The sequence below is a fragment of the Panthera leo genome, chromosome A2 (assembly GCF_018350215.1).
Source record: "Panthera leo isolate Ple1 chromosome A2, P.leo_Ple1_pat1.1, whole genome shotgun sequence".
In the NCBI taxonomy this organism is placed as follows: Eukaryota; Metazoa; Chordata; class Mammalia; order Carnivora; family Felidae; genus Panthera; species Panthera leo.
In genome coordinates this window covers 126,401,277-126,427,276 of record NC_056680.1, presented here as the reverse complement: position 1 = coordinate 126,427,276, position 26,000 = coordinate 126,401,277, and the positions used below count along the sequence as shown (strand labels likewise).

The window sequence follows — 26,000 nt, the reverse complement described above, 5'->3', positions numbered from 1 at the left end:
AGTGAGGATGTGCAGCAAAACAGGGACTCTCATCCATTGCTGGTGAGAATGCAAAATGGTGGGGCCGCATTAGAAGACAGTTAGGTGGTAACTTACAAAACTCCGTACACTCCTACCATAAAATACCAGCAATTGCACTCCTTGGTATTTACCCAAAGGAGCTGAAAAGTTAGGTCTGTACAAAAATCTGCACACAGATGTTCATATAAGCTTTATTGATAATTGCCAAAACTTGGAAGCAACCAAGATTTACTTTGCTAGGTGAATAAATAAAAAAAACTGGTACATCCAGACAATGGAATATTATTCAGTGCTAAAAAGGAGCTATCAAGCTATGAGAAGACATGGAGGAAATTTAATGCATATTACTAAGTGAAAGAAGCCAATCTGAAGACTATATGCTGTATGACTCCAACTATGACATTCTGGAAAAGGCAAAACTATGGAGATAGTAAAAATATCAGTGTTTGCTAGGGGTTGGGGGGAGGGGGAAATGACTAGGCTGGGCACAGAGGCCATATCTGAATGATACTATAATGATGGGTATATGTCGTTACACATTCGTCTAAACACATAGAATATACAACACCAAGTAGGAACCCTAATATAATCTATTGATTTTGGGTGATTATGATGTATCACTGTAGGTTCATTGATTGTAACAAATGTGCCACTCTGGTGGAAGATGTTGATGGTAAGGGAAGCTGTGTATGTGTGTGGGTGGGATATCTGTGCCTTCTAAATTCTTCTGTGAACCTAAAACTTCTCAGAAAAAAAAACAATAAAGTCTTTTAAAAATAAAATAAAAAACCAGGCCTGTCTTATATTTCACTTTATCCAGGTTTCTAGTTGATAATCTCTGATCTAGAATCCAGTTGGATGAGTGATGATTTCACTGTTTTTTCTCAAAGATATCCTTAATGGTCTGCTCCTTTGTTCTCCCACTTCTTTTCTAGTTTTTATCCTGATTTCGATAATAATGTGAGTTACATGTTTGACAAACATTAGTTTATTATCTTGATTCTTCTGTTGCTAAATGCATATTGTGATCGATAGTATGACTTAGCATTTGTGGAAAAGGGAAACTTGCAGGAACTTGTAGGAAAGAAATATGTAAATACTTATTGGTTTCCAAGCAATTTACATAGTGTAGAGAGCATTTAATCATTACTACAGCACCATAAGTCAATGTTATTATGACCATTTTACAAATGGATAAACAAAGACTCAAAATCAAGGTCCTATAGCTCATGTACCCACATACTATTTGGCATGCAGTAATGGCACCATAACATCTAAATCTGCAACAATAAGGAGAGGGCGGTATATAATGATGTTAGTGCCGTGAAATAACACAATGAGGGTCTCAGTTTGGGGTTGGAAGTTAATCTTCCCACTCTTGTTACCAGAGCATGTGGAATACTAATCCTGCAAGAGGACACAGCTGGCAGTGCCACCACACGCAGCAGAAGCAGGGGCAAGGGGTAGCAGCATTACTTAGCAATAGCTAAGTAATTACTTAGCAATAGCTAAGTAATTTTAGCAATAGCTAAGGCCTATGGAAAGGCAAGTAGGGGATATTCCTCCATGATGAGGTACAGAAAGAAATGGATCTGATTCCCCCAGAACGAGGCCATTAGGCTTGTTGGTTAAGGGTTATTACTAGTTACACAGTAAGTGAGGTCTGGATATTTATATCAAAACCTCTTGCATATCCTTTAGAACTAATCAAATATAACCATAGTTATTACATCAACTTGTACAGGGTTCTCATCACAGAATAGGGACTAACTCTATCTTCAAATTTGAGTATCATCTTCATAAGGGTCTAAATTAAAGCATCCCATGCAGGTGTTTTGCTTGTTTGTTGTTTGTTTTTGTTTTGTTTTGTTTTACCTCTCAAGGGTGCTCAAATAGCAAAAGATGCCACTAGATGGCCACTGAGAACAGATCCTTGATTCGTTCACCATGATGATTGGGTACAAATGGCAGTTAAGAATTGGGGCAAGGTTGGGGCGCCTGGGTGGCTCAGTCAGTTGAGCGTCCGACTTTGGCTCAGGTCATGATCTCACATCTCGTGGGTTTGAGCCCTGTGTCGGGCTCTTGTGCTGACAGCTCGGAGCCTGGTGCCTGCTTCGGATTCTGTGTCTCCCTCTCTCTCTCCCCCTCCCTTGCTCATGCTCTGTCTCCCTCTGTCTCTCAATAATGAATAAACTTAAAAAAAAAAATAAGAAAAAAAAAAGAATTGGGGCAAGGTTGAATTGCTCTGCCTAATAAGTAGGAAGTTATTGTAATGGAAAGAGAAGAGGAGGGAAGAAGAGAGGCAGTGGATGAAGGGAGAAGGGAGAAGAAGAGGCTGGTGTCCAGGGACTATTTTGCCAGGAGGTAATTTTAAAGAACAGAAATGTCTAACAGGAGGTCTTAAAGTTATTTTCGGCAGAACATCTGACGTGAACACCCTCCTCTGCCCCCTAAGGACTCTCCCATCTTCTGCATCGTTCCCCAATGCTTTAACAGCAGTGGATTCTTAGCAGAGAATCAGGCAAGTGCTGGGCATCTGAGCGGAGCTGAGATGCTGATGTTCCATAGGAGGAAGAGGGGCAAGAAGTAGCAGAAAAACAGAGAAAAGATGGAAGGAAAGAAAATGTGTGGCAGAGGGGGCAGCCCAGTCCTCAGACTTGTTTAATTTCTCTTTGAATGTGCAGAGTTTGGGATTGGAACCAAAGTCTCCCTGACCTCCAAGCCCTGCATGGTCTACTCAAATATAAGCGTACAACCGAATCCCTATTGCTAAAAGTCAGCCCACCACATAAACTCAGTCCCTGCTGGTTTGCAAGAAGCAGAGGACATTTTAATGGTTCCCATGACACAGTGAAAACACCCAGAAACTGCCAGAAAGGCTTTCACAGCCTCCCACCAAACAGCTCCAGACTATTGTCTGCTCTTACTTTCCCCTTCTAGGAACAGCTGTAGTCTGCAGCAGTTAAGGCTGTCAGCGGTCTCCCTCTGGGCTTCCCTTTTGCTCCCCTTTTCCACCCACGCAAGTCCTTTGTGCTCTTCACATCCCTGTTCACATCATCCTACCCCCTTCAAGAGGGCTTCCCAATTCCCTTCCCGATTCTGCTCAGTTTTCCATAATTCTGTCCCCTGTCTCATGTCTGGGGTCAACTTTAGCCATCTGTACATCCTCCCCACCACAGACCAGCATGGTGCAGAACTATAATGGGTTCCCAATAAATAATGTTTGCATTGAACGTAAAGATGATGGGTCTGTAACGTTATTTGCAGCTAACTTTAATAACCCCTAGAGGTTTCTTCTAAATAATAGGAAAATCAGATTTTGGCGGTCTAATGCAGAATTCAAATGCAACAAACCCAGCGTAGCTGTCTTGCAATTGGCGCCTGTTACTCCTGGTGCTTGACTTAAAAGTGGCCTGGCTAAACGATTATATGTTTACATTAGAGACAATTAGGAGGATGAAATGATGCTGGGGAGAAAAAGTGCTATTGATTTTGTTTTATGCCCCTCAGCTTATCAGCTGGGGCTGCATGCCAGCCATATCCAGTGCAATAATAGCCAGAGGCTTGAGGGGTTTTGTAGTGAGCCGTGAACTTGAATGGACATATTACAGGGTGCCCAGTGGTTGTTCTGGGAGATGTACCTGCTTAGATGCCATTGGAATTTCCAATTTTTTGGCAAATGTCCTCACACCAGCTGGAACCACAGCTCTGGCAGATTCCAGGAGGGGCTGGCTGCACTCTGCACTGCCCTCAGGCTCATAACTAGCAGACCTGTTCTGCTGGAATCTAGAAATACGGGGCCTGTCTCTTCCTTAACTCCTTAATTGGCACAGAGGAGACTTCATCCTCCCAAGAAGGCCACAGGGAAATAGACAGCAGTGTGGTAAATAAAGCATCCTGACCATTGAAATGATAACTACTTATCCCATGAGCATTTACACCCAAATGGAAGCAAACAAAATTACAAAGTGGCTTATGTCCTTATTTGTTATTGCCAGCATTATTCTTTACAACCACACACTGCTTTCCTTTACAAAGGCCCCACAGCACTTCTCAGATGTCTGGATACTAACATCCCTAAAAAAGAGCAGATACTGTTGAGTGGCATATCTTGTCCCTGCTTCAAAAGGCTTCTTCTCTAAGTTTAGCATCGTCTGAACATGGAATAGAAAAAATGGTAAAGGACATTGTATGTTAACTAACTTGAATTTAAATTTAAAAAATGTTAAAAACTATAAAATACTTAGGAATGCATAAAATATGTGTAAGATCTCTGCATTAAAAAGTGCAAGGCAAAAGAAAAGAAAATGAAAGGAAAGAAAGAATAAAAGAAAGAAAGAGAAAGAAAGAAAAGAAAGAAAGAAAATGGTAAAGGGAAGAGCTGGGTTACACACATAAACAGACAGGAATGAAAGTCAGAGAGAGCCAGAAAGGAAGAGAAAGAGATAGACACAAGAAGGGAAAGAAATAGTGTCAGAGGCATAAAAAGAATAGAGTGATGGATGCACGGATGGAAATACAGAACCTAGCAGAGCAGGCTGACAGACAGACAACCCACCACAGCCAGTCCAAGATCACGTTCCCCCTTAGCCAGTGTGAGGGGCTAAATGGTGACTGTGACCTTTTTTTTCCTCACAGGCAGTACTCCCTCTGGTCCCCTGCCACACTCACCTACTCCCCTTCCCCCAAAACACATCAGCCCTGTATGACTCCTGTGTCCCTAACTGTGACCCAACCCATGGCTGGCAATGACAAGGAGATGCTTCACGGAGTAATAGAATAAGAAGCAGAGTCAAGAAAAGAGAGCACAGGAAAACAGCCATGGGGAAGAAAAGAGGAAGGGAGGGAAGACATGATAACGCTGTGGCAAGGATGGGTATCTCTGGGAAGATATTTTCACATTACAAAGTACACCTGCTGGGAATGGCTCAGGCAAGGGGTGGCAGGCTTATCTCCTTGGTTCACCAGACTTCCTGGAAGCTGGAATGGGGCCTTTTCCCTGCTCCTTGTTTTATAACTCAGGTACCAGCCACCTGGTGACCTCTGAGTTCCCCTGCTCTTAGGGCTGACCCTTCCTTTTTTATTTAAGCTTGTTTATTTATTTAAAAAAATGTTTAATGTTTGTTTATTTTTGAGAGAAAGAAAGAGCACAAGCTAAAGAAGGGCAGAGAGAGAGAGGGAGACATAGAATTTGAAGCAGGCTCCAGGTTCTGAGCTGTCAGCACAGAGCCTGATGTGGGGCTCAAAGTCGTGAACGGTGAGATCATGACCTGAGCTGAAGTCTGACTCTTAATCGATTGAGCCACCCAGGCACCCCAAGTTTATTTATTTCTGAGAGAGAGAGTTGGAGAAAGAGAGAGGCAGAGAAAGAGGGAGAGAGAGAATCCCAAGAAGGCTCTGCGCTGTCAGTGCAGAGCCCAATGCGGGGCCCGAATTCACGAACCATGAGATCATGACCTGAGCTGAAATCAAGAGTTGGACACTTAACCTACTGAGCCACTCAGGCACCCCTGACCCTTCCTTTTAATAGTTGAGTGATAATGGCTTATATTTAGGAAACACATGCTTAAGTTTTTAGAGCTCAAGTGTCATGATGTCCTGCAATGTATGTGCCAATGGCTCCACAAAAAAATAATAAAAATAAATAGTAAAAATCAAAGTCATACATAGAAAAGAAGAAATGAAATGAAATGAAATGAAATGAAGAAATGGTCAAATGTTAACAATTCTTGATTCTGTGTGGTGGGCATACAGGAAGTCAGAGTGACTTTCATTCAACATGTCAGGATGTTTAAACTTTTCCTTTATGAGAGATTGGAATTAAAAAAAAAAAACTAATAAAAAGGAAGAAAAGAGTAAGTAGAGTCCCTTGCCCAGTGGCGGGAAAATCAGCACACTCCCTACATTTCCTCAGGGCTCACTTGCTCTGATTTCCTGTGCCTGCCCCTCCATCACCTTATCTTTCTGTTTGATGATGTCCCTTTCTCTTCACTCTGCTAGACCCAAACATGGACTACAGCCCCTTTTTCCTAATTTCCACAACCTCCCCCTGCCCCCCATGCAAGACAGGTGTGTGCCATCACTTTGACCACAGATCCTGGGGCAGTGATCGGGGCCAGGCTTCCATTGCAAAGCATCAAAGGGTATATATGAAAAATTGAATATTAAAAAAAAATTAATGTTTATTTATTTTTGAGAGAGAGACACAGACAGAGCAATAGCAGGGGAGGGGCAGAGAGAGAGAGGGAGACACAGAATCCAAAGTAGGCTTCAGGCTCAGAGCTGTCAGCACAGAGCCCGATGTGGGGCTTGAACCCATGAACCGTGAGATGATGACCTGAGCTGAAGTCGGACGCTTAACCGACTGAGCCACCCAGGTGCCCCATGAAAATTGAATATTTTTCAATCAAAACCAAAAATAATGTTTGCCTTTATGGTTTTCAAATGGGTATACACTGTAACATCTTATTCTTGTAGTAATATTTTCAATAAAGTGAGACAACTGAAGGGTGCTGTTTCTAGAAGTTCTGTAGCTAGTCCTCCCACCAAGAGAACCAGCATCAGTTTTCCTGCTGGTCATCTCTTGTCTAACCCTGCCTCCTCAAGAACCAGCCTCCTCCCAGCCAGCAGATTCTCTTTCTTCTTCACTCCCTCCCTCTTTCTATCCACACAAACTCTGAATTCAACTCAATTTTCATGCAGAACCACTCACTTCTTTCTATCTTCTCTTCCCTGTTTCCAAACTCTATGTCTGTCTGTGTGGTAGGAGGTGGAGCTGCCTCTATAGAGCCACAGATCTATTAATTCATTTGGTTAAGCAAAAAATCATTTGCCCCCTGAGAGCAATTATGCTAGCAGAGGGCAAAAACATCCACACAGTGTTTATTTTAAACGGCAATTTAAAAAATTCTTGCTACCTTGAACTTTGGCTTCACCAAAGAACCCTATTTAAAATGTGGCAGACACTCAGTAGCAATTTGTATGGGAACTTTGTCTGCAAAGACTGCTGCAGAAAGGCTACTGTCATTGGGTTTTCCTGGGTCACTAGCCTGGGAGAGGACAATTGAGACAATGGAAAGAAGTCTGCCTCCGCCCCATTTTCCCAGCCTGGTGATCTGCCCCACTATCACTGGGATTTCACTCAACTGGCCCACTGACAACTATGCTAGGTCTCTTTTTCTTTGGGGCCTTTGTTCTTTTTATGCCAGCATCCCAGGCCTGTGTTGGCTCTCACCTATTCCTGGAAAAACTGTTTTCTCTGCATTGTCCCCACATTTATGAGAGCAGGATTCAGTGACCTCTGTCCCTCACATCATTTTACCAGACCCAGCTTTCACAGGCAACATGAAAACCTTCAGGACCATCATCCCTGCTCTGTTATTTCTTCCTCTGCTATCCCAACTCCCACAGGATGCTTCTTTTTCAGAGAGGTTTATTTCAGTTCTCCACTTTGAGGGAAGCCAATGCACTCTGCCTTGCTTCTGGAACCTTGTTCTATCAGAAAGAACTGTGAAAACATTACTGCTCTAGATTAGCCAAAGACCTCCTCGTTCTGGATGAGACCAACTTGGAGTCTTTACTTGCAATAAAGTGGAAGTTTCAGGACAATAAGAAATAGAAACTTGTTCAAAGTTCTCACTCTCCCATCCCCTATTAAATGAGACACCAAATAATATTTAAACAGCACCTGCACTCTGGATAAAGGAGGGCTTCCTCAGATGCAGACCCTTTAGGCCCCAGACCTGCAGGGAGCCCCAGTCAGTGGGTGAGAGTCCTTGCAGCAGCCAAACTCTGAGTAGCTAGCATAGACCCTTTCCAGGACAGGGTAGCCTTCTCCACCATGTTGCTATTTCATTCAGGCCAAGAGTTAAGATCATAATCATATCTTACCAGATTTGGGGCACTATGGGATAATGTTCTAATTTTAGTAGAAACACAAAAGAATGATTTCCAGAAAAATGAGCTTTCAGCCTAGGGTTTGCAAAAGTTGTGTATTCTCCTTCATTGTAATTGTAGTTGCCTTGCAGAGGGATATTTAGAACTTCTTGTACTTTTCTTAAAAATCTGCAATGAATAGACAGAGCCTGTTAATCCTATCTGTTTTCATAACTGGGACACATTACCTGATGGAGTAAGGAGCCCTGTAACAACCACATGCCAGCAAGTGGTACTGTTTGGAGAACATCTCCTTTCCTTGAGAAGCCTGCCCCCATCCTTTTACAGGTGTGCTCCCACACTCTGCCCCAATGAGTGGGCAATGGCAACCTCTTCATCTTAGGCAGTCAGAGTCCTTCCCACGGAATTAAGCTCAAGAGAGACAGCCTTTCCTCTCTGGAGGGAAGATTTGGAAAATGTGAGTCCAGAGCCATTGCCTGCCCCTGTGCCCGTTACATGTCTTGAGCCACCCTATAGGAAGAGAGAAGGAACCCAACAACAGACAAGAAAAGCAGAGGTGAGTGATACCGAGGGGGCCTAAGTTTCCAGAGTCACAAGTCCTAAAAAGAACCCTGGGCACAGCCTTCCCAAGGTTCTTCTTCTAAGTTGTGTTTTTCTTTTCTGATGTTGGTTTTGACTTTCTTAACTACTGAAATAAATAAATAAATAAATAAATAAATAAATAAATAAATAAATACTTCTATGCTTAACTGGTTTTCTAGTGTCTGGAACCCAAAGAATCTGACCTAACAAATGGACCATAACTGATCTATCTTATCTTGAGAGTTGAATTGTGTCAGGCCTTGAGCAAAGGCAGATGAGTAGGACAGCCTCCACACTGACTGTGCTCACAACCCAGAGTGGGGGTGAGGGGGGTGGCAGGTAACATGGCTATATGGCACTCCTTTCTCTGAGTTCCTGGATTTATCACCTGACATGCAAAAGACCCATGCTCAGGATTCTCTAGCACACTCATCCCACAGAAGTAGCAATGACCCTTTTCCCCTTTATATTCCTGTTGTTCAGTGCGATCATAAAGGCCTTCTATTTGTTATAGGAATAAGTGAAATTATGCGGTCATAATAACAACAATCCCTCCTTATGATTTTCAGAGCCCTTTCAGATAAATTATCTCAAATATCAAGAATATCCAGTCCATGGAATCCATATAGTACAAAGTTGATGCTTATCAGGCATCACAAATAAAAAACATCCTGTAAGACCTTCAGCTTCCTTCCCTTTCCATATCTACTCTTAATTTTGCTTTCTATGTAGGCTTCCTTACTGAGAAAAAAAATGAGCTAATGGCTGGGAGCTGGAAAGGAAGGGTGATAAAAGTATCTGATTAACTTAGTTTACATTTCCTGGAAATAAGATTAATTGGTTTCTGTTGAAGATGAATCTCAGGGCCTCAGGTACCTAAGAGAATGATCCTCCAACAATGACCTGGGAATCAAAGTTCAAGGTCTGCCAAGCTGTAACCTCAACATCTCATTCACTCATTCATTCACTGAGCTCTATTGGGTGCCATTATGTACCAGGCATTATGGTGTGACTGTCTGCAGTCTCATGAGTTTACAACCCATTACAGTGGTTCTCAAGCTGACTTATACCCTGGAATCACTGGGAGAGCTTTAAAAAATACTGGTACCTAAATCCTACTCCCAGAAATTGTGATTTCATTAGTCTGGGTATGATCTGGATATTTGGAGTTTTAAAATGTCCCCACATGATTCTAAATGTCCAATCAAGGCTGAGAACTACTGGTCTAGGAGAGAAAGGTAAATACACAGGGAATTACTAGAAAGGGTTTAAGGGTTTACAATGGGACCCCATGAGGCTCTCTCCACTCAGGCTTAGAAGACCCTGAGAGGCTTCCCAGAGGAGGTAGCTGAGATGTGAGGGATCAGGAAGACTAACCAGATGATGGTGTTTGGAAGACGGGATAAGAAGAGTATTCTGAGCAAAAAGAACAGTAAATGTCATAAGAAAGTGCACTGAAGACAGGTAATGTTGGAGAGCAGAAATGACAGCAAAGGAGAGACCAGAAGTGATAAAAATTGAACTTGAAGAGGTGAGCAAAGATCAAAACACAAGAACTGAAGTTTTGAGATGTAATTCTGAAGGCAACAGGGCTCATTATGAAGTGTGCTGCGGCAAAACAAAAGGCTCAGCTGTTAGAGATCCTCCGCCCCCTGCCCCCGCCCCCCACAGCCCTTCAAGCCCTCACTGGTAGGTATCAGAATGACGCCAATGGCCACGCCATTGGAGCAGCAAGTTTAATGTAGATTGGTGACTGTGTTCAGGATTTGTCTTTTTAAAATCTTGTCTATACCTAGTCACTGTGTTTGATACATTTATAGGCTTTCTTTTTCTCCCCAGGAGATCAAAGTCACCTCACCGTCTCATTAACCTTCACTTGGCATCCTTAAAGGAGATTACGAGGTAAGTAATATTAGGGAAAGTTTTAAACACTTAAAGATTGAAAGACTTGCCAAAAATACAATACAATAAGCTAAGAAAACACCAAGCTCTGGAGCTGCTTTTTTCCCTCTGATTCCAATTTATCCGCAAGATGACATTATGGAGGAGAACAGGTCAGCTTGGAGCATTGCAGAGCAGGGCAGTGCTGAGCTTCAAGTTAACCTGCACTTAGAAAAAAATCAGAGGGGAATGAAATTGCTTTTTGCTCAGGGAAGTTCTTCCAATTTCAGTTCCAGGGGAAATAGTTAATTCATGAGCTGAGCCGTGAGAGAAATGAACGCATTGGTTCCCAGAGGAAAAGGGATCTGGCCAGCTCTCCAACTGCTAATACAGATTTCAGGCTATTTTACATTTGCCCTCATGGGGGAGAAACTAGATATCACTTATCTAAAACTAAAACATTTTGAATTAGATCTGACCTGGTAGATTTCCGCTAACTCAGCCACCACACGTTGAGGTTGGCCCATTTATTCGTTTAGAATCAGTTAACTGTGTTGCAAACTGCCGGCTCCATCTGGGAGCCCTAGATCTGATTTTCAGCTGCTCTTGCCTGTATGAAGTTCCCTCTCACCTGAGCATCTGGAAAAGGTGGTTTGAATTTACCTTTCAGTTCCACCCTGAGTTCAGACAAAGAAGGCAGAGTATGAGCTAGACCAGTGCTTCCCAAACTATAATGTACCCCCAAGTCACCTGGGGACTTCTGAAAGGGCAGACCCCACATTCTGCCTTTCTGCCAAGTTCCCAGGTGGTGACGCTGCTGCAGGTCCATAAACCATACAATTTCTCTACCTGTTCTGACGCTCTGAGGCAATCTCTCCTCTCAAAACCACCTTCCCTATCACCTGGATCATTAGAGGATCATCTGGGTCTTGAAGGCCTTTTGTCCTTCCAGAGTCTCCTTCTTCAAACACTTCCCCTGGAGGATTAACATTTGCTGCTCCCCCAGCTAACAGTATCAGAGATTAGGTTTCAATTGGTTGAAATCCAAACCAAAATGGAATGAGTCAGGACGGTGGATACTAAAGGAACAAAGGCAGCACGGAACAGAGAAAGGCACACATTAATGACACGATCTTCCCCAGTGAAAGGGAAACTAACAAGGGAAAGCAAAGCCACTCTTCCTGTCCTTAGAGGAGTTTCAAACCAGAGGGCATTAACTAGAACACACTGGAGAGTCACAGCCTTGAGGGAAATCCCACTATGCCCCAGGATTTGTTTTGGGGGCAAATTATGTGAATTCCTGCATTAGCTCCGTAATTTGTAGAATGGGTATGACAATACTGATCATCCACCTGGTATTGTTGTGAGGGTTAAATGAGTTCTTCCATCTTAGATATTGCCAAGCATCCAGTATGGTAGCTCTAACAGTCACTCAAATATAACCAAAATGCAACTAACAAGCATCGGTGAGGTTTGCAACATTCAGATTAATAGAAAGACTCAAGAAGGACTTTGGGAATTCAGCGAGCTCCAGTCTAGGGGTGAAGGGAATACAGTTGATCACACAATTTGTATTCTATCTCAGCTCTCAGCCTTGAATGATGTCCTCTCCTCAATAACTGTCCCTGTAGAATTTACTTGCAGAGTTTTCCCATAGAGAAATGTCATATTCGTGAAGAAAACCTGCCCCAATAATTACTTTGGATCCCTCTTGATATACCTTACTTAATTAGAAGGCAACACTGGAGATCGATTCCTTCACTTGCCAGTTACTAGTTGACCTTGAGCAAATAACAAACTTTCTTACCCTTGGTTTCCTGTTCTATAAAATGGGGGCAAGAGCAACAGTCTCAGATGGCTGTTGTGAAGCTTAACTGGAGGAATCTCTGTGGCCCTTCGGTAACTGCAGATTGTAGCTCCTTCTTCCTTAAAACCCCCCCCATCAAGGTTACGTCACCCCACTGTGACAAATGGAAAGTCTCTTGGGACCAAACAGACCAAGCTGAAGATTGATCCTAGCCTTATTTCTTCATTTTTTTTCCCCTAACCTTGAAATGTTCACTCCTGTCTTCTTAACTCTTACCCAAACTCATGCTGCCAGTTTTCCCCCAGACTGTAGCAGACCAACGGACTATGGAAGAAGCTGAGTTGAACATGATGTCTTAGGGCCTCTCTTTCCTAACAACAGATCCAAACAGGGCAAATTCAAATGTCTGAGGAAGTAAGCATCTCAGCCACGGGGCCTCAGGGTGGGAACTGCTCCCAGGAAATGGCAGAGTGAGGCACCCCACTGGCAGGGGCACAGTGAGGCCTGGCGAGGGGCTCCCCTTCTTCTCCCTAGAACTCAAATGTCCCCAAGCCAAGAATTAGAAGTAAAATTGCCAACATATGGTTTGTTTCCCAACAAATGATGTTCACTTTAGGCCGTGACAATTTTCTAAAATCCCATTTAATATAATTTCATTTTCTATGAGCTAGCAGACAGGGTCAGAAGCTGCAGAGCAGAATGGCTGTGCCGTGTGTGCTAAGTCACGTTGGGAGGGTGACAGGCTCCATGTGTCTGTGTGAGGTACGGAACTGTTAAAACGAATAAGAAGAAAATCAGGTCAACACATAGGTATTTTGAAGGTTAAAAAAAGATCCTAATTTGGGAAACTACAAAGTTGTTAATCTGATTTTTTTTTAATGGGAAATGCAGTGTTGAGATATATGCGAATAGAGCACCACCTTTATCAATTTTCTCATCCTCTCTGGGCGTCAGTTTCCTCCAAAAAATGAGGCTTGTTTGGCATCAGAGATCGCAGAGGGATTTCATTTCCTGTGCTAAGTCTAACCCATGGCCGTGGCTACTCTGAGGACTGGCCTGAGAAGTCCGAGGCTCTAGCTGGACTGACATTACAAGAGATGCTTCATATCTGTCATGAGTCTGGGGTAGCGTTGGTTATAGTTGGTGCTAAACACTTGCAACCCATGTAAATCAGATGGCCTCTGAAGTCCCTTGCATTCTTAGTTGTTGGGTCTAATTTACCCACCACAGGCTGAAGGGCACAAGCAGAGGAGGACCTGTAGAAGATTAGACTGAGATGCCCAACAGACAGGAGTCCCCTAGAGATCACTCAGGAGCATAGCTTTGGCTAAAAGGCATCTTGAAGTTTGACTTGCCTTGTCACTGAACACCACTCACAAATTCAAGCCTAAGCAATAGTTGTGACACAGAAACCAAAAAGCATTGTGTTTAGACAACAAAGATATAGGTCCTCATAGTTCCCTGACTCTTGGCACCTATAATGAGTTGCATGGTGGTCCCCGAAAAGATTTTTCCATTTCCTAATGCCCTGAACCTGTGGATGTTACCTTATTTCAAAAAAGGGTCTTTGCAGAAGTTAAGTTAAAGATCTTGAGATGCGGTCACCCTGAATTTCTCAGGTGAATCCAAATCCAATAATAAGTGTCCTTATAAGAGACTGGAGAGAAGGCACATAAAGAGGAAGAGAGGCTGTGACCACAGAGCAGAGATTGCAGTGATACAGTCAAGGAGGCCAAGGAGTGGCAACAGCCACCACCAGCTGGATGAGGTGAGGAAGGGTTCTTCCCTGGCCTCCAGAACATGAGAGAGTAAATTTCTGTTGTAAGCCACCAAGTTTGAGGTCATTGTTACAGCAGCCACAGGAAATGAACACAGCAGCCTACAGGAGTAATGGTGGCCCTAGAATAGCTCAGGCTGGCCAGAGGAAGAGTCAGAACAGTGGCTTTGTGGAGAGGACATCGGTCCAGATCCTCATCAGTCCTTCATGCCTCCTGTGCCTCCTTTACATGGGATCACTTCTGCAGCCCCCAAGTAAGGAGGTTCTGCCTGGATTCTTTGGAGGCTTTCCACTCATCTGCACCACCTTGGCCCTCAAATGGCCTCATCCAGGCCACCCCTCATGCCAGACTTGACCTTGGCCAAGTTGTATACTCTAACGCAGCTACTAGCTTAATCATTAATCATAATTGCCTTTGTATAGAATGCTCCTGGCCATGTTGGAAAACACATCGTCAAGCTAAACTCCCTCCCCTGTATTACCCAAGTGACAGCTTGCAACTGCATGCAAAACTACTGCCGAAACTCTGGCAGCATTTGGCATCTGAGGAATGGAGCAGAAAAGGAACTCGGAAGCAAGCGAGCTCTCTCTAACAGTGTTTGATACGGAAACTTTCCTCTCCAATTTCCAGTAAATAATGCTCAAAGGGGTCATTTCTGAAATTTCCTCTTTAGGGCCTCAGAATTGCAATCTATAGGAACAGCAGTTCACAGCAAGAACAAGTGGACCAAACCATGAATTTCTTTTGATGCTATTGCCCTTGCCCTACCTTTTTCTCATGCTGTGTGTTGCTTGAACATCCTGAGGAAATCTGGATCTCACCATACAGGAAACCCCTCCCCCAGATTGGGAATTTGACCAGTCTAACTTCCACTTCTCATTTCATTTCCAGCCCTGTGTTTGTAGTGAGACTTCGCTAGGACAGATAGAGTACACTGTCCTGGGAGCCCTGCCTCCCCACCGTGGTCACAACTTGCAGCAAGGAACTAATCTGGTTGACATCTCTCACTTTATGAGAGTTGTGGTAAGGATTCTATTTACTATATGTTACAATGCAATATCATACATTACTATGGTATACTACATACCATCTGTGTGACGCAGAGCATTTATTGAAAATCTGGCAGACAGTGGCTTCTCCTCTATAGGGAAGGAGTAATGACAGCTTCCTTGCATGATTACACTGAGAATCAACATATCTAGTACAGGGGTTGGCACTTGTAAAGTCCTCAGGAAATATCAGCCACCATGACTCCCATTGTTGCTATTGTGATCATTGTTATTACCACCCTCCCCCAAAGATACATAATCCCTTACTCTCCTCACCACCATTTCTGCCTGCTGCCTTATGTGCTCATATAATGACTGAGCGAGGGATGAAGACAGGAGAAGAAATGTAAGCAAAAACTTGGTGCCTGCTGGATCAAAAGAGGTCTGAGCCATTCACAGACTAAGAGATGCATTTGTATCTCAACCTCTTTGATTATCTCTGTTTCATATTCTGTCCACAGAGTCCCTGTTGGACACTTCCACTTCAGAAATCACAGCAGCCCAACTGGCACTAGGCTTTGTCTCCAAAACCACCAACCTCCATATGAAATAGACATCACCCCAAGAAACCATCTTGCTTTATGAACGATGAGACATGTGACTCCAGAATTGCCTATTGAGGAGAGCCTTGATCCCTCCCTTCTAACTGATGTCACTGCTGGAGTCCTTTGGCCAAGCACAGAGGGAAGGGCTTCTGCTTCTGTCCCCACCAGCCTGTCTGTGCACTGAAAGCCCTAGCCTCATCCTTCTTGGTGTGCTGGCTCTGTGCAGCACTTTATTTATTATTATTATTATTTTTAATGTTTATTTATTTATTTTGAAAGAATGTGAGTGGGAGGAGGGACAGAGAGAGAAAAGAGAGAGAATCCCAAGTAGGCTGTGCATTGTCAGCACAGAGTTCAAAGCATGTGGGGCTTGATTTCACCATCCATGAGATCATGACCAGAGCCGAAATCAAGAGCTGGATGCTCAACCAACTGAGCGACACTGATGCCCTTCTGAGCAGCATTTTAAAATGTGGTAGCTCTCATTGTAACCCCTCCACTGCCTCAGCTCTGACTCCTCTTTTCAACCCATCCACCTCTGCCCTCACCTCTCCATTCAGCCATGTTCTTCTATAACTATACATACCTGGCTCTTGACAAAAATGCAGGTTATCTATATTGCCCTTGACCTTCTTAGGCAAACTTCAACCTTCCTTATTGTTCCCACCAGATTACCCCAGCTCTATTCTAAGTGGGAGCCAGACCCTAGTAAGTATGACTGTCCACCCAGGGGTTGCCCCCAATTTCTCCTGCAATCTCATCACCCCAGTCAAAACTTGACTTTCCACCATAAAGTCAACAAGTCTCTTAGAAGTGCCTCTGATGAACTGGTCACACTGCCATGTAAATGACAGATGAGAAAGCAAAGGCACTCCCCTTGAGACTGGTAACCTGACAGGGGCAGGCATTTCCTCCCCAAAGAGGCATTCCTCGGGGTCCTCAGTTGGCCAAAACATTGAGAATGGGTACACCTCCTCAAAAATGAGTTATTTCTACAAAGGTCAATCAGTATATTAGTTTGCTAGGGCTGACATAACAGAGTATCACAAACTGAGTGGCTTAAACAACAGAAATGTATTGTCTCACTGTACTGGAGGCTAGAGGTCTGAGATCAAGGTGTTGGAATGCTTGCTGCTGGAATGGACAATCCATTCCATGCCTCTTCCAACTTCTGGTGGCATCAGGCATCCCCTGGCTTGTAGATGGTCCTCTCCCTGTGTTACCACATCATCTTCCTTCTGTACATACCTGTGTGCATCTAAATTTCCCCATTTTATATAAATTTCCCCATTTTATAAGGACAGTAGTCATACTGGGGTAGGGACCACCCTAATGACCTCATTTTATTTTGATCATATGCAAAGACCTTATTTCCAAATAAGATCACATTCACAGGTTCTGGGGGTTAGGACTCCAACATCTTTTGTGGGGACACAATTCAACCCATAACACTATGGTATAACATATCCTTATTTATGTCAAGCATACAGTCCTGAAGACCTCATGTACTTCAAAGTTTTCATAATTAATTTTTCTGAAGGAAAAACAATAATAGTTAAGGGCACAGGAGAGGGACTATTATCTCAAATTGTATCTATCCACAAACATGTGACATGTTTGTCCTTGAATATTTCTTTCTTCTTCTCTCAGTGTTTTCGCTAATATTTCCCTTTGAGAGTTCACTAAATTTACTGCTTGGCCTATCTCAGTGGTTGTCTGGCTTGTGTAATGGCATTTTATGTAACTTGCACTGCAAAGTCACCAGTTTGCAGACCCGATTTTCAGCACTCACGCTAGCCATATGACTCAATAACATCTTGGATGATATTGTTATGTGATTCGAAAAGTTTTAAATGCTTAAGTTGCAGTGACTATTAAAATAACAGCACAAAAGTAACCAAAATCTTTTGCAGAAATTCTGGTGCATGTAAACAGGAGGGTGATCCACAGTCCACCGACAAAGGAAGCAGGGTATTTCCATCAACAGCTGAAGCAACACTGTCAAATGTGAACACGGCATATAGTTCATTTGGCCCCTGCTTTGAAATTGTGTGATTTTTTTTTGTAAATTTGAGGAATGTATTTTTTTTTTTCATTTTAGGAAACTAATCGAGACTTTGTTAATATTCTCATGTCACCTTATCTCAAATTCACATAGTTCACATTTGCATTAAGTGCCGTTGGACTGTGTAATAAGCACCTTTACTTCAGTAAAAAAAGAATCACAGAGCAAAACTACGCAAAGGAAGAAAGGCAGGTGGAAGCTACATGTCTAGTTAGAGGCCAGTCTTGTGTAGATTAGGAATAAATGGGTTTTAGCCATGTCTCTGGTCCTTGGTCTTTAAATTATTTATTCCCTTGTCCTCTCTGCCTAGCTCTGAAGTCCTCTAACAAAAGAAATACAACCTTTATTATATGATTTTTTTTTTGTCCTCTCCTGCCTCCAGCCACCAAAATGGGCCTGGGTATAAATGCTAAACTCTTAAAGCAGAATGACATGAAGGCATGATGAGGCAGTCAACTACTCAGCAGTGCTGTGCTATGGGAGGCCAAAGATCGGGAGTCCTGGGACTTGGCTTTTGGTCTTGGCTCTGCCACCAACAAGTTATACTTCCTGGAACGACTTGTTTAATTTCTCTTGGCTTTCCCTATAGTGAGTGGTTTTGTACATTTTTGTTAAAGGGATGGAAAGCCAAAGGCAATACACAAGATGCACAACTGTTTCCTTATAGAGAGAAGCATGGGTCATGTGAAGGGGATCTCACATCATGAGCCCTTGCTTCTCCCTACTAAATCCATGGTTCTCCCAAGTCCTCGGGGAGACCAGAGGTATCCTGTGCCGTGGAAAGTACCTTGGACTGTTCTCACCGGTTTTGCCCATTGTCTCATTACGAATGGCCTCACATGCCCCACTCTATCCCTGCTTTCATCTGAACCTTCACCCAGCCCTGGTGGGGAAGAAAGGCTTTCTTTTCAGGACACTGTGCTGATCCTGACTTTGATTGCCTGGCAGGTCCTGGACAGGCCCACCCTACGGCTCCCAGATAGAAAGGCCCTAGGTAGACACAGTGTCCATATTTTCTGAACCAAAACACATGATCTGTTTCACAAGAGACTTATGAATTTTCAAAATAAAATAATCTGAAAAATATGGAAATCAAATATTTAATTTAGCCTCTAATTAATTTCCTTCATCAAAAAGGAACAAAATTACATTAGATTTATCTACCAACGAATCCCAGAATGAGTTTCCCCATTGTTGTTGAGGAACTGCAATCCTCTCCCCACACCCAGCTGGTCTCTATTGCTAATTCCATAGCCAAGCCTCATATCTTCTTTCCAAAATTCTTTCCTCTCTACATACAGGAAGAAATTAATGTTCAGCCTCCTGGAAAAATAAAAGGAAGAACATATCTTTTCCCAGGTCTTGGGATCTTCAGTGTAAAAACACATTCTATTTGTAGGCTTATTCTTTTCACCCCGTCTTCAACAGTGGTGTTTCCAGAGAGATTTGGAATTGTGCTCTGGATTCATCCTCAACATCTGGATGGGCTTGTTTATGTCTGATTGTTTCTCATCTTATGGGGGTGGGAGTGGAGAGAGAAAGGCATTCAATAGTCAGCTCTTGCCTGCCCCACCAGCCCTAGCAGCAACTGGTGTCAGTAAATGAAAATGACCTGGGGTTCTAACATCTGTGAACCAGGTTTCCTGTAGAGCTGATGTACAAGTTGGAGGCAGGAGGGAGGTTGAATTCAGGAAGACAGTGCCTTGCCTTTGCAAGGTGCAGTGGGGGCGAATGACTTCTGGAGGAAATAAAAAGGCCTCACAGGCATGAGTATCATTCAACTTATTTTCTTCTGGAAAGATTGTTCAGAGGCAGGCTGATGAAGAAGTCAGAATGCACAGTTATTTTAGAGCCATTCCACAATTTCTTCTGTACTCAACCAAAAGGTCATTAAAGTTGCCAACAGCTGATGTTGTATGCCAACTTACTTGCAGGAGAAACCGATTCTCACAAAGCCCTCTTGTCTCAGATCGGTTTACTGGCCTGACAGCTTTCAGAAAAGAGGAGGAAGCAGATGTTCTTCTCCCTCTGACTTCAGTGGGCTTCCCACTGACCTCTCCTGCAGCAGAGACCTGATTTAAGCCCAGTGGGTACCTCTGAACCAAAGTGCTGCCTCCCCTCTGGCATCAGGTCCCCGGCCCCAAGCCTCTCTGGTCCAATCAGTGCTTTGGAGGAACAAGGTCTCTTCTAAGTTGTGTTTGTATTTTTTTAAATGAAGAAATGGTATTTTCTGGTTTTGGAAATAACAGAGAGATGCAGCACTAACTCTGAAGGTGAAAGTGGCAGGCTGAAGTGCAACTGTAGACTTTGTGACCTGCCAACTTGAGTGACAGGCTATTTACACTCATTAGGGGACTCCAAGAATTGAAGGCCTCTGTGGATTTCTTGACTTTTTCGAATACTTAAAAAAAGTGTTTTTTTTAAAGGGCATCATTTAGGAATCATCCAATTATCTTATGATTTATAATCTGTATGCTTAAGTTTCTGTGGAGCTTATCAATACAGTAGAGGCATTAGTGATTAATAATTAGTAGTGAGAAACCATAAAGGTTCAGAACGTGTAGTCATTTAGAGAGGCAGCACAGCCCAGTGGTTAAGGCACAGGCTCTGAAGCCAGCCTACATTTGAACCATGGCTCCATGACCTTGGACAACTGACTTAACCTCTCTGAGCCTATTTTTCCACCTATAAAAATAGCATGAAAAAAGTACTTTCACATGAGATTGTTTTAAGGACTAGATTCTTGAGTCAAGACCCAGGCATCAGTATTTTTTTTAACATCCAGATGATTCTCATGTGCAGCTAAGCTCTCCAGCCAGAGGTACCCCTTGCCTGTGACCTTTGGCTACTTCTCAGAGGATGCCAAAGTAGAGGAGGCCCAGATTTGATGGGACACCTGGCAGGCTGAGAGGAGGGTGAACGAAATCTCACACAAGCTTCTTGTCCACAGGCACTGTGTGCAGGAAAGGCTCCTCTCCACCCTGGATGTCTACCTCATGTGCCACATAAAAATTAAAAAAAAAAAAAAAGCCTTCCAGCAGCACCACTGGCCCAAAGCACAGCCATGACTTTCCCACACTCTAGGTGGGTAGCTCTGCTCAAAGTGTACAAACTGACGAGTGTCATTTCTGTGCTCCAGGGCTGAGGTCTAGGGGGTCTCCAAATTGGTCACTTCCTGCAGTTTGTGGCAGAATGTTCCTTCTATGACACCCATGAAGCTGAAAGGTGACTGTTCTAACCATGCCTCCTCAGCAAATAAGGGCTTCCTCATTCATTCATAATCATTAATCTAAGTGATTTGAACTGAATTTGAAACCCAGTTGCATTACCAAGGCATTTTCAACCTAACGTTTGTCAATGAAAGACAAGAAAGAGCGTTTGATTCTTTAAATATCATTTTTGAATTGTTGTTACATGGTTTTAAAATTTTTATTCCCAGCCTTGAGAATAATGGTTTTTGTCAAGAATTTTAAAAGATCATCATTTAAAATCTTGCTCAGGGGTCGCCTGTGTGGCTCAGTCAGTTAAGCATCTGACTTTGCCTCAGATTGTGGTCTCGTAGTTTGCTGCTGTCTGTGCAGATCCCACTTCAGACCTCCTGGCTCCCTCTCTCTCTGCCTCTCCCCTGCTCATGCTCTCTCTCTCAAAAATAAATAAACATTTAAAATAAATAAGTAAATAAATAATAAATAAATGATACCTTGACTAGAAATTGCATTTTGCCATTTCATGCATAAAACCTGACTTTTTAAAGATTCTATGTGGAAGTTTTATACAAATTCATTTTCTTAACATAATTATGTAATATAAAAAAATTATTTTTTCACCAATAGTCATGGAGATACCCCCTAACTCCCCTTGAGCTTCTCCCAATGTGCTGAACAAATACCATTGTTTTCTTTTTTTTCTTATTTATTTTTGAGAGACAGAGAGACAGAACATGAGTGGGGGAGGGGCAGAGAGTGAGAGGGAGACACACAATCTGAAGCAGGCTCCAGGCCCTGAGCTGTCAGCACAGAGCCCGATGCAGGGCTCGAACCAATGAGCCTTGAGATCATGACCTGAGCTGAAGTCGGACGCTTAACCGATTGAACCACCCAGGCGCCCCTAAATATCGTTGTTTTCTATGTGTGCTGTGATGGGTCGGGAAGCATGGCCTTAAAGAAGTTTTGCATGACAAATTGGTGCAGCCGCTCTGGAAAGCAGTGTGGAGGTTCCTCAGAAAATTAAAAATAGACCTACCCTATGACCCAGCAATAGCACTGCTAGGAATTTATCCAAGGGATACAGGAGTACTGATGCATAGGGGCACCTGTACCCCAATGTTTATAGCGGCACTCTCAACAATAGCCAAATTATGGAAAGAGCCTAAATGTCCATCAACTGATGAATGGATAAAGAAATTGTGGTTTATATACACAATGGAATACTACGTGGCAATGAGAAAAAATGAAATATGGCCTTTTGTAGCAACATGGATGGAACTGGAGAGTGTGATGCTAAGTGAAATAAGCCATACAGAGAAAGACAGATACCATATGGTTTCACTCTTATGTGGATCCTGAGAAACATAACAGAAACCCATGGGGGAGGGGAAGGAAAAAAAAAAAAAAAAAAAGAGGTTAGAGTGGGAGAGAGCCAAAGCATAAGAGACTGTTAAAAACTGAGAACAAACTGAGGGTTGATGGGGGGTGGGAGGGAGGGCAGGGTGGGAGGGAGGGCAGGGTGGGTGATGGGTATTGAGGAGGGCACCTTTTGGGATGAGCACTGGGTGTTGTATGGAAACCAATTTGACAGTAAATTTCATATATTAAAAAAAATAAAATAAATAAAAAATAAACATAAAAAAAAAAAAAAAAAAAGAAGTTTTGCATGAAACATATGCAAGAATATTTATAGTGAGACAAACAGGAAACCACCCAAAATTCCATCAACAATAGAATGGACAAATGATGGTGTGCTCATTCAATGGAATAGGTTGCAGCAAGGGAAATCAATGAATTTCAGCAGCATGTCAACATGAATGAATCTCAAAACCTTGAGATTAAGCAAGGAAATAAAACAAGCCACAGAAGAAAACGTACCAAGTTCAAAAATAGGCAAAACCAAACAAAAAATCTGTGATTTTTAAAGGGAAAATAGAACCATTTATTCATTTGAGTCTGCTCAGAGCTCAGAGACTTGAAGTTTGATGGTTTTGTTCTACCTGGATCCTCTTTCCCCGAAATGATTTGGTTTGTTCTTCCCTGTAATTAGGTCTCTGTTCAAACAGCACCTTAGCTGTGTGAGGTCTTCCTAGACCAGCTGATATAAAATCCTGCCAGAGAATGTGCAACATACACACATGCAGACAAACCCACACATGCACACACCACACAACAAATACACACCAAGCGCCTGTCTCCTACCCACCTTATTTGACTTTTCTTCATAGAATTCAACATGTGGCATACAGATTTGTTTCCTTTCTGTCTCACCCAGCCCCCCAAACGGCAGGAACTCGTTTTGTTCACTGCTGCCTCTCCAGCACCTATAACTATTGATGGCACCTACTAGGAGTTCCGTTAAAATCTACTGGATCCAAATGAACACGTATTTAGCACCTACTTTATCACAGCCTACCAAAATTGAGTGCAGGTACGAAATTTAGAGTCACCAACGGGCGTGTGGAAAAATGAAACCTTGTTTTGCCATAATTGCATCTTATTTTGTCTCAGAATCCAGTTTTCACTGGTTGAGAAAATCTAAAACTTTATATTCCAAAGTAAACCTTGCCCTTCTGGATTTTCCTGCAGGCTCTCCTTTAGAGCAAACAGTCAATACAATATTTTACCCCACTCCCCACCTGGCCCTTGTTTCTCCCCCTCTCCTTGGAGGTGAGTTCGTTCCTGAGAGGTGGGGGCTTACAGTGCAGAGTGAGGGGCCCCCCACCTCCTTCATACAGGCTGTTGCATGCTGACATCTGTGACAGTCTTACTTGTCCTGTGGGACCTTTGTTCGCAGACATCTGTCTCCACTGTACCCACTGATGAAATATTTGAATTCCCCCTCCGCTCTCTGCTCTCAGGAGCCACCCACATTACTGATTATTTTTGTTCTCATTGCACGGCAGTTCCGCCACCTATGAGCCCCTTTGAGGGGCGTAGGCAACTTTCAGATAACTTCCTGTACCACCCTAGAATTGCAAGAGATCAGGAAAAGGGATGCAAAGGTTTTCTCTCACATCATTTCATGTCTATTGCACCTCTCCCACGTTGATCTATGACGTTGCTGCCTCTTCAGACTTCACCCAGAAGGATGCTCTGAGGTGCCCCCAAACTCACAGGGAGTCTCCCTGGCATCCACCTCGAGCATCCTTCTCCTCTAGCGAATCAAGCTTGATCTCAAATCCCCCCACGCAGCAAAAACAAGCTCTTCCATCATCCTGAATCTCTCCCTATTCTCCAAAAACTCAAAGAACTTTTTCTCTCTCAAAAATCTTGGCTCTGGCTCTATTACCAGAGGTTTTCAAAGTAGTTGACTCTATTCAGAAACTCGACTGATTCTGAACCCATCAGCTCCCAGAGCAATGAATGACTCAATGGGTGGAAAGCTGGGGGCAGCAAGCAAAGTGAAGAAAAGAGGAACATCTGTTGTTTTCTTGGAGTTTTATCTCACCACAGCAGAACCCATGGCACCAAAAGAGCTTAGGAAATGGCTTTACAAGTTTAGGTAGTGCTTTATTTATCTAATCCTTTGGGAAATCTGCAAGAGTACTTTTTTTTTTTCTGTCTAACAGATGTTCACTACCTGCAACTCCCATTTTTCTTTGTTTTTAACAATTCTTGATGGAAATATTTGTACCGCATATTTCACATCTTACGAACGTATTCAGTGTATAATCTAGAAGATATGGCCCAATTTTCAAAAGAAAGTTGTCTTATCAAGAATATCAATTATTACCTCATGCTATTTGATAGCTCTGAAAACTATCATGGGTTAGGGAAATGAGCAGGATGGCTTGACTTCTACTATATCCTGGCTCATCTGTTATTCTTTCTTCCACCTCCTTTCTTATCAGCTTTTCTCAAGGCTGCTACTATTTCTGAAGGCCAGGAGGAGTGCCTGGGCACCCTTTCTGTCTATAACAGATTGTTCTTGCTTCTCCAGGTGTGGTCCTTGGGCCGTGGCATCAGCATCACCTAGGAGTCTTCAGAAATGCAGAATCTTGGACCCGTCCCTAGATCAACTGAAGTAGAGTCTACATTTTATCACGATCCCAAGGTGATTCATGGACACATTAAAGTTGAAGAAGCACCGCTCCAGATTCAGTGCTTCCCGAGCCAGACTGAGTTCTGGCCTCACTCCCAAGAAATGTCAGTTCAGTCCCAGCTCAGACCTGAGCTGCCTCCTACCTACCCACCCCATGTAATTGTGATTTAGATGACTTGTGGCCCAGTACTGGGCTGACTTTCGTAGGTACAGAACAATTCCCAGTATAGGATGAGCTAGGACAATTTTCCTTCACCTAGAGTCTGGACTGACATTGGGGCAGTAAGTCAAGGAGGCAGCTAACAGGAAAAAGAATGTGGTAGAGAAAAGCATCCTCAGATACTTTTTTGTACATAAATCCCATCAGCTTTATTGCGATGATAAATCATTGCGGTTGTGGTTACAAACATACGTACACTTTTTCCTGCAAATCCCCCAGATTGTACTTCTGTGACTTATTTTTATCTACAAAACATCCCTTGGTATCTATCATGACTTGATTTCACCTGAATTGCAATTTTCCCTGGACTGGAGGGAGGAGGGGCGGATAGGGTGAGATCAGCTGGTCTCTTCTGACCCCTATCTGGATCTTATAACTGTAGGTCAGGAGAATATGTTCTGGAGCTAGACTGTCTGGGTTCACGTCCTGACTCTACCCTTGTCACTGAATGGTGCAATGCCAGTTATTTCAACTCTCTGCCTCAGTTTCCTCACTTATAGTATGGAGAGGATCATAACTGCCCCTACCTCTCAGGTAAGTGTAAGATTTATATGAACTAATCACATGTAAAGTGCTTAGAACCATAGCTGATACATAGCAAGTGCTCAACAAATCATTGTTGTTATTATTACTATTATTATTATTCCTAAACCCAAATAGAAAGCCTTAAAGCCACTTTTATTTCCTCCTTAAGCCATTGACCTTGAAGTCAATTTATTTCTCATCTCTGGGTCTCAGTTTCCTCATCAGTAAAAGAAGGTAAGAACAGTGCTTACCTCACAGTGGAGTAAGAATAACATGAGATTTTTAGAGAAGCACCTAGCAGAATGTCTGACACACATAGGCTCTGAGCAAATCTTAGCTGCTTTCTCTCCTTTGCCATGAAAACAAATAGTCAACACAAC

At 43.0% G+C, this 26,000-nt stretch overlaps 1 protein-coding gene across 1 annotated transcript in view; it reads left to right on the top strand.

Annotated features, from left to right (window-relative positions):
* THAP5 (THAP domain containing 5) overlaps positions 1-18,028 on the top strand; it is a 137,202-nt gene extending 119,174 nt beyond the window's left edge. The window contains exons 5-6 of the transcript XR_006197845.1: positions 10,339-10,401; positions 17,454-18,028. The gene's annotated coding sequence lies outside the window, so the exon portion shown is untranslated. The remainder of the gene's footprint in view (positions 1-10,338; positions 10,402-17,453) is intronic.
* Positions 18,029-26,000: the final 7,972 nt, after the last annotated feature.